This window comes from Balaenoptera acutorostrata, chromosome 7 (genome assembly GCF_949987535.1).
Source record: "Balaenoptera acutorostrata chromosome 7, mBalAcu1.1, whole genome shotgun sequence".
Taxonomy (NCBI): domain Eukaryota; kingdom Metazoa; phylum Chordata; class Mammalia; order Artiodactyla; family Balaenopteridae; genus Balaenoptera; species Balaenoptera acutorostrata.
In genome coordinates this window covers 23,426,170-23,436,152 of record NC_080070.1, presented here as the reverse complement: position 1 = coordinate 23,436,152, position 9,983 = coordinate 23,426,170, and positions in this window count along the sequence as shown.

The window sequence follows — 9,983 nt, the reverse complement described above, 5'->3', positions numbered from 1 at the left end:
AAGTCCAGTCTATGGTATCTTGTTATAGCAACCTGAGCTGACTAAGACACCCAACCTCTTCAGTTGTGTGGGATGGAGCTCTAGGGCTGGAAGAAGCTTAGAGAAGGCATGGAATGAGGGGAGGACAGGGAGGTGATGGGGGGAGGGGCAGTATCTGCCACAGGGAGGCACCAAAGGTAGAAGCAATAGAAGCAGAGACTTAATAGTTAGCGGGGGGTGGCATGAGAGCAATGCTCATTTCCATCTCCCAAACTTGACGGGAGAACCTGATCTAAGTGCCGCTATAACCTCCTTCCAGGTCCTGTGTGTGTGTGTGTGTGTGTGTGTGTGTGTGTGTGTGTGTGTGAAATTCTTGGGGGCAGGGGAGGTGGTAGAGTAAAGCTTTCCAAGGTGGAACTTCTACCCAAGCATCAGAAACATCCCTACTATGGGCCTGAGGAAGGCAAGGGAATCCACATACAGGTTTCAAGACCAGCTAGAGGGAGAGTAAATTAGAGCCACGGCCACTCCCACTGCTACCCTCTACACCTGCTCCTTCCTTTCCTTTCTCCAGAGGGCTGAGAGAAACTCATCCTTTGGGCTCTTCACCCAGGCTGCAGGACTGTTACTGAAGAAAAGGGTCACAGAAAGGAGAGGCACTCAGGTAATTTGGAGGGATAAGAGGAAGTGCTATGAGTTGACTGAACAGAAAAAACTCAAAGGTTGGGGTAGATTTTGAAGGATAAGATACAGAATCACAATCCCTCCTGGGCAGAGACCACAGTTCCAGGTCCAGACATCAGCTTGAGTGAAGGATCTGAAGGACATCAAAACCAGCCGTAGTTATATTGATGGAGCACATAACTTATAACATCTTTGCTGAACACGTAGAATAGATTGAAGTGGGGGGGGGGTGTGCAAAGGTGAAGACTTTTCTCTTCAACTCCAGGTCCACATTTCCACTGCCTGTTAGAAATCTCCGGACAACGTGCTCAAAACCTCATCCAACATCTTCCTCCCAAGCCTGCTCCTTCTCCAGGGTCCCCTGTGTGTGTTCTAGCACCCTTCTCTTCCCACTCACCCAGGTTAGATGCCTCTTCTCTCTGCCTCACCCTCACCTCAGCAGTTATCAAATGCCATGGATCCCACCTGGAGAATGTCTCTCATGCCACACCCACTCTCCTGCTAGCCTGGGTTAGGTCTTCCTTACCTATTGGTTGGATCTCGCCAATTAGAGCAGCTGCCTAACTGACCCCTCTTCTTCCAAGCTCCCCTCTAATCTAACCTTTACACTGCTACCGAGCTGACTGTCTTCTTAAATATGGGATGCCCATCCCTTGGGTCAAAAGCCCCATGAAACTCCTGGATATCTACTAGAACCCCATTCACAATTGGAGACATGTATAGATACTTCTGGTGGGTTTGGGAGTGGGGGTACAGAAGGCCCTCATCACAAAAGAAAGACCATTCCCCCATGGGATAAGGAACCCAGTGCAGTAGCCTTGATGTTTTATCAGAGCCCAACCATGGCAGGAAGTGGTGATCCTATGAGCCACGTGGAACCAACTTCCAGAAAACAATGGGTCATGTTACCTCCCTGCTTAATAAACATACACTGGCTCCCATCGCCTATGGGATAAAACTCCAACTCCCTAGCTCAGTGTACATACAAGGTCATTTGCAGTCTGTTCCCACCTGTCTTCCCAGCTTCGCTCCCATTTTTGCCACCCACTCTCATTCCAGTCTCCCTGCACTCGCCTCCATGCTCTGAACAGGTCACGACCTTTGACAACAGCTTCCACGTGCCCATACATTCCTCCATCTGGAACTCCCTCCTTTCCATATTTCTCTGGCAAACACCTGCTCCTCCTTCACATGATCTTTTCCTCTGCAAAGCTTTCCCTGACTCTCAGGCCCGGGTTCACCTAGGCCTTGGCTCGTTGTTCGGCACCAACCATAGTCTACTATAATTTATGTGTTCACTCGTTGACGTCTACACTTGGTATATTTGAAGGACCCACCCTTCCATGTGGGTCTGGGAAGACGCCTGTTCTCACAGGCACTGAGGGAGCCATAATTCGTTCTTCTTTTTTAAATTGAAGTATAGTTGATTTACAATGTTGTGTTAGTTTCTTGTGTACCACAAAGTGATTCAATTATATATATTTATATTCTTTTTCATTATGGTTTATTACAAGATATTGAATATAGTTCCCTGTGCTTTGCAGTAGGACCTTGTTGTTTATCCATTCTATATTTAATAGTTTGTATCTGCTAACCCCAAACTCTTTTTTTTTAATTTATTTATTTTATTTATTTATCTTTGGCTGCATTGGGTCTTTGTTGCTGTGCGCGAGATTTCTCTAGTTGCGGCAAGTGGGGGCTAGTCTTCGTTGCGGTGCACGGGCTTCTCATTGCGGTGGCTTCTCTTGTTGTGGAGCATGGGCTCTAGGCACACAGGCTTCGGTAGTTGTGGCATGCAGGCTCAGTAGTTGTGGTTCCTGGGCTTAGTTGCTCCGCGGCATGTGGGATCTTCCCGGACCAGGGCTTGGACCCGTGTCCCCTGCATTGGCAGGCGGATTCTTAACCACTGCGCCACCAGGGAAACCCTTAATCCCAAACTCTTAATTTATCCCTCCCCCTACCCTTTTCCCCTTTGGTAACCATAAGTTTGTTTTCTATGTCTGTGAGTTGGTTTCTGTTTTGTAAATAAGTTCATTTGTATCATATTTTAGATTCCAAATGTAAGTGATATCATATTTGTCTTTCTCTTTCTAACTTCACGTAGTATGATAATCTCTAGGTCCATCCATGTTGCTGCAAATGCCATTATTTGCACATATATATATGGTATATATATATATATATATATATACATGTGCTATATGTTCTTTATCCATTCATCTGTCGATGGACATTTAGGTTGCTTCCATGTCTTAGCTATTGTAAACAGTGCTGCTGTGAACATTGGGGTACTTGTATCTTTTTGAATTAGAGTTTCTGAGAAGCCATATTTCCGACAAGACTCTGCTACCCGTGCCCACAATTAATTGGACTGGAGCTGCATACTGAACAATCCATAAGCTGCCCAGCAACTTGTGACTGGCAGCTGCCTCAAAAAGGTAAACTGAGCCGCTCTGATTTCTTTGTTGGAAATTGGAAGTTGGAAAATTGAGAGACTGAGGCAGTTAGCGGCAGGGACAGAGATGAGACATGAAGACTGCGCCAAGAACTGCTGTCATGCAGAGCAGCTGTGGAGTGGGAGGGCCACTGGGGTCATGTTCAAGCTGGGACTGTGCAAAGGTGCAGGGCACTGGGCTGCGGGTGCGGCAAGAAAGAGCAGGCTGGCCGAGACCCAGGGATGCCATGAGATCTAGGAGAAAAAAAGAGGGCTCCATCAGTTTCTGGCCTGGTCCAGTTTCTCCTGGGTTCCTCTTTCAGCAACACCCCACCTTTCCTCTCTCTTGAAAGAATCTCTGTCTCTTGTAACCAAAAGAACCTGGAACGTTCTGCTCCTGCAGACTGTGAGAGCATCAGTTTTTTCTGCAGCACTGCACTGGAGGAGCGGTTATTATCCGGCAAGTTTTCTGTCTTGCTGGGCTGTCCCTTTCCTGGTCTTTTGGCTAGGGAGAGCAGGGCATGCTGGGGCTTTTTTTGTCTGTGCCCATTCACGGTTCTGGTTGCTGGCTCCTTTAGCTCCGCCTCTGGGGTACAGGAGGCAACAGAAAATCCAGGGAGCACATGAGCGTGTCCTTCTTGGAGGCCTGACGTCCCCAACCGGTTGGGCTTCTTCCCTCTACCTTTCAAAGTCTTCTTATATTTCTCTTTATTTAATGTCCAGGCCTTTTAGTTATAGTGGTGGGAGGATAGGGAAAAGTTTGTCTACTCCATCTTTACAGAAGCAGAAGTTCCTTAAAGAACAATTTTACAAAATGACCACCAATGCACCTTCCACCCCACCTAATGAAGGGCACACCACCAATGCCTTTGTGCTCCTTTTCCTCCAACCAGTGGGAACCTCTTCCCTCCACTTTCTTTAGTTTCCCATATATGTATGTATGCGTAAACATTACTTGATTGTTTTTGAACTTTATATAATTAGAACCATTGGAATCATGCTGTATTTTCGGACTAGTTTTATCACTCAATAGTGTTGTAAGTTTCACCCATGTTGATGAGTGCAGCTATCATTCATTCATTTTACTGATGTATAGTAATCTTGAATATACCACCATTTACAGAGGTCTTCTATTTTGGATGGCCTTTGCATGGTAGCCAGTTTTGCACTACTACCAACAATGCCACCACGAGCATCCTTGCACCCATCTTCTGGTGCAAGCACATGAGTTTCTCTGGGTATGTACCTAGGAGTGAGATTGCTGGGCCGTGGGATATGGGCCTGCCCAACTTGACGAGGTAAGGTTAATTCCAAAGCGGCTGTATCAATGTGCCAGTGGGACTTGATCTTTTTGACTCTATTTATGACTGCTTTATGCTCACTGTTTAAGAATGAGAATATAAAAACATATTATTAAGTGAAAAAAGAAAAATAGTAGATAAAGCAGGCAGACAGATAATCCTGGACATCCCTTCCAGCCTGACATCCGGTGAGACCATACATTTTCCCTGATTCTGGAGGCACACTCCTGAGTTCTGAGAGACTGGGATCTGCTCTCTACACTCTCTCTGCCTCTCCCTGCCCGGGCAGAAGTGATGTGAATGAGTTGGAGGGGGATGTGGACAGTTGGCATGTGAAATTTACTTTCTCCGAGGACCTACACACACGTTTCTCAAAGTATATGCCTTTTTCTTCATGAAACTGCAAATTCTCCCCCTGAAGGAAAGCTCAAAGCTCCAGGTACTTGCTCACCAGGACCCTTGGACTGGCTTCCATTTGGAGTTTTCCCATCCTTCTTGGAAGAGAACACCTGCCTCTTTGTTCCAGGGCTTTCTGCTCTTGTGACATTGTTGTGGAAGCCGCCAGACTGGTGTCCACCCTGGTGAGGACTCAGGCACATGGAGACGCCTGACCACCTTCATTAAACCCCCCTTTCAGGTAGGTAGACTGAGGCAGAGAGGGAGGAGAGGAGGGAAGGGAAGGTCTTGTTGGAGGTAGTATAGTGCTACTTCTTTCTGACGCTGGAATACAGCCAGCTTGTTTCTACCTCCAGGCCTTTGCAGTTCCACTGCCTGGAATGTTTTGAGCCCCAGTGTTTGCTTGCTGGCTCCTTCCTGTCAATCGGGGATCAGCTGAAACATCATCTCAGAGAGGCCTTGCCTGACCTCCTGGTCCAACCCTGTCAACTTCACCCCACCTCCATCGCTCTTTATCACATCAGCCTGCATTTATTTTCTGCAGAGCACTTCATAGCAGGCACTGTTAGCTGCCTCCCCAAAGCCCATTTCCCCTTCTGCCTTGCCCACAGAGCTCTAATTTTGTTCAGGTGATGATTCCTACCCCCCCCCCCCATTCATCTCAGGAGTGAATCCTAATTCATCTAAGGTGTTTGTAGTCCCATTGCCAGTGCTTGGTTTGGGACTAAACACAGGATGACATTCTGGCCAATGAAATGTGAGGGGACTCTGTTGGGGGGCTGCTGGAAAAGGCTTTATTTTTCTGCAGAGGAGATACATGGCATGGAACGGTGCCTCTTTCCTTCCAGGGAGAGTGTTGTCCTGTCTGAGTTTGATGCCTGGAACTTTACCAGCCAACTTACAACCAAGTGAGGAGCTGAGGGCCAGGCAGAGGACGGCAGAGTAGAAGGATGGAAGGAATGAAGGGGATGAAGCCACTGAGCCCCTGAATTTCTCAAGCCCGGAGCCGTCTGACCTCAGGAGTTCTTATTGGGCAAGAGTATTAGCCTGTCAGGGCTGCCATTACAAAGTAGCACAGATTGGGTGGCTTAAACAACAGAAATTTACTTGCTCACGCTTCTGGAGGCTTGAAGCCTGAGATCAAAGTGTCAGCAGGGTTGCTTCCTTCTTAGGCCTCTCTCCTTGACTTGCAGATGATGTCTTCTCCCTGTGTCCTCACATGGTCTTCCCTCTGCACTTGTCTGTGTCCTAACCTCCTCTTCTGATAGGGACACCAGTCACATTGGATCAGGACCCACCCTAAAGACCTCATTTTAACTCAGTCACCTCTTTAAAGGCCCTGTCTCCAAATATAGTCACATTCTGAGGTACTGGGGGTTAGGACCTCAACATAAGGATTTGGGGCAGGGGCCAATTCAGTCCATAACAGTAAGGTAAGAAATCACCCTTATCATTTAAGCCTGGTCAGTTGGGGTCTTCTGTTACTTGTGCTGGAGATCAACCTGATTCAACTGCAGCCTGACATTATCTTATTTACTTATTTGCTCATTTATTGACTGTCTCTCTCACTAGGATGTCAGCTTCATGAGGGTAGGGACCTGGTCTGGCCTGTTCAATGCTGGACCCCTAGTGCCTAGAATCATGTCTGGCTTACAATAGCTGCTCAAGCAATACTTCTTGTATAAATGAACCAGATCAGGCCACCTCTCCTGACTCTGTTACTCTTGCTAATAACCCTCATGTTTTATATTTAAAAAGCAGAGTCTGATATGCAGAAAATGCCAATCCTAGGCAGTTAGGAAGTTCTTCATGTTGGGGATCTGGTGTCTGCATAATTTCAACAGAAAACTTCACTTTTTAGAGAGGCAGAAATTACGTGTGGCTTCAGTCCGAGCCTCAGGGGTTTCGAGTTTCAATCAAACAAGGAAGTGAGGATCAAAGGGAATCTGACTGATGAGGGCACTGACTCTGAGTCTGGTGTGAATCAGAATCACCTGGAACTTTGTTTAAATAATTCAGACACCTGCCTCCACCACAGAGACTCTGATTTAATGGGTTTAACATGGGGCCCAGGCATCTGGATTGTTAACAAGCCGCCCAGGTGATTTTAACAAGCCACCCAGGTGATTTTAACAAGCCACCTGTGTTTTGAGAACTGAGTGACTAGAGCCTGCAGGAGGAATCTGAACTGAGGAAGGCGGGGAAGGGCCAGATTCAGCTGCTCTGAGGCCTGGACCTGTGAGGGGCAGAGGCTTGGGAGACTGTGGCCACCTCTCTGTTTGGGTATAGTTGGGCCAGATCAAGCATGAAGAGCAAGCAGTCACCGCAAGTCAAGACCTGTGCCCTCCAAGAGGCAGCTGGACATTTGACCTTCCACCCTGTACTGTGATCTTTATGTTTTTTGATTTCTGGCCATTTCTGGGGAAGAGACAGACATGGCCTGAGTTGCAGTAAGTTCTGCTGTGCCTTGGGAGTATGTTCAGGACTGGAGATAATCCAACCTACTGTAAGTGTCTAAAAATAGAACCAAGCCAGTGAGAAGCCAGCTGGTTAGGGATCCGGAGGCCCTCCGGGGTGGTGGAGAGGCCCCTGAGGCATTGCAGCTCTCTGGGAGCCACAGCCTTCTTTCTAGCTCTGCCCCTGGCAGCTCCCACCGTGGCAGGTAGCTATACCACCTGACCCCAAAACAAAGCCACTCTTCTTCGGAGCAGCTAGTCAGGCCGGCAGGCTGCACGGTTCAGCCTCGCTGCCACGATGGGTCAGTTGGGCCCCAGTGGGCCTTGAGAGCCTGCCCTGGCCACCTGGAGGGCCCTATTTTAAATCGTGATGGGATGGTCCCCTTGGAACAGCTGAAGCAAGTGCTTAAAATAGAGGGCCCTGTTTCCTGCTCCCACCCCACCCCTGGCTCACCCTGCTTCCAGCCCCCCACTGCTGTCCACCTGCCAGAGAGCAGACAACTGACTGCACCTAGGCAGAAGGGGAGACATCACAGTGAAAGTACCCAAGATGAAGGGAGCTTAAACAGATGTGTATGTCAGGACACAGAGCTCTTGGAAGTGTGTGTGTGTGTGTGTGTGCACTTTATCCTGGAATAAGTTTTTACTGAGCATGTACCATATTGATAGCTCCATGCTAGGAACAGTGAGACCCAAAGAGCATGCCTGGTCCCTGCTCCCTAAGAACTAACATCATTGGAAATCACTCATTCACTTACTGAGCCTGACCGTGTGCCAAGCACTGTTCTCCATGCCATACAATGTCCTAACTCATTTCATTTTCACAACTATCTTATGCAATGGTTACAAGGCAGTCCCAAATTTTTAAAAAATTTTATTTATTTTTGGCTGTGCTGGGTCTTCATTGCTGTGCACGGGCTTTCTCTAGTTGAGGCGAGCAGGGGCTACTCTTCGTTGCAGTGCACAGGCTTCTCACTGCGGTGGCTTCTCTTGTTGTGGAGCACGGGCTCTAGGGTGCGTGGGCTTCAGTAGTTGTGGCACGTGGGCTCAGTAGTTGTGGCTCGCGGGCTGTAGAGCGCCAGCTCAGTAGTTGTGGCCCATGGGCTTAGTTGCTCTGTGGCATGTGGGATCGTCCCCAACCAGGGATTGAACCCGTGTCCCCTGAATTGGCAGGCAGATTCTTAACCACTGAGCCACCAGGGAAGCCCGGTCCCAATTATTATTATTCCTATTCTAAAGATGACGCTGGGGCAGAGAGAGGCTAAGCTATTTGCCTTAGGTCTCAACTAGCAAGGGACTGAGCTGAGATCTGAATCTGGCACCTGAGGCTGGGCCATCACCCTGGCACTAAACTGTCCTTAATGTGCTTGGCACAGACTAGGGGCTGGGAAGATGCTGCTTAAGGCCCCTTCCTCCTCCTGGGAGTTCATAACAACGAAATAATGAGATTGTTTTTGACACAAAAATAGAGCCATAGGCACTCAAGTTTAAAAGGAACTCAAAGGTTGTGGAGTAAACAACCCAGCCATTCTCCGGAACTTCACATCCAAATAACTGTCGCCCTTTTCACCTTTGGAGGGCTGAACAGTGATGCCATTGTGGCTCCAAACATTCTTGGCTTTCCAGCTTTGGAGATGCTTCCAGAGGCAGTTTTTGAGCATGACAAGAATCAGTCACCAGAGAGTTACATTTAAAACAAATTTTTTTTCTACCCACAATGTTATTACCTACTTTATCACACAAATTATTTGCCAGACGTAACTCTTAATGCCTTTTAACTACTTCTGAAAGTCAGATCTGCTGTAAACCATTTAGGCCTTTGCCACCACTGAGGTTATTCAAAAGAATACACCAGAGGCTCTAAAAGCTATTTCATGGGAAAAGCTAGAAAAAACAAAACAAAACAAACCAACCCTTCTGAGCAGCGGCAGCTTTGTTAGAGGTGGGTGGGAGGGGGCTCATCTCCTGTTGGGGCGGTTGGAAGAGAGCTGATGTCTCAATTCTGCATGTTGGTTAGAAAGTCAATCTCACAGCCTTATGGTCATCTTTTGTCCAGTAGGTTGTCTGCTCTGGAGGGCACATGTCCGTTTTGCCAACTATTGTATTTCCAGCACCTAGCACAATGCCTGATGCACAGTAGATGCTCAATAAATGCTTGTTAAATGAATGAATGAAATGATACACCAAATAATAATAGGAGCTGTAACCAGTAAAGGAAGATTGTAGGCAGTGTATGTCTGTGGGGTATCCTCAGAATTTGGAGATGGTTACCTTCCCAGAGAAATGAAAATGAACACATTCGCCAGATGCAAAAGTATTTCCCTTCGAAATGGGTTGTGTTGCTGATGAAGACTTGGGAAACCCTCAAGGCCATTCAAAGGTGTCAGATCTAGAACTAAAAGGGCTTATAAGTGAATTAATGGTTTTGTAAACTTGGCTAAAGACAGACTGTCCTATCAGGGTGTAGGTGTGGGAAAATCTACCTGAAGTTTGGAAAAAAGGAAGTTGAAGGGCAAAAAAGCTAGTTGGTGTGATCTCTAGTGACAGGTCCCAGGGAGAGGGTGCCCTGAGCAATATAACTGGCAGCAAAAGCCATCCCTGCAGAGGGTGATGGAACCCTAAGCAACCAGTCCCTAATGCCACCAGTGGTTAAATGCTCCTGACCCCTGATCTCTGATTCCACATGGTAAGGAATTTTTAGACAACAGATTGTTTTTCTAGGAGGCTTTCCGA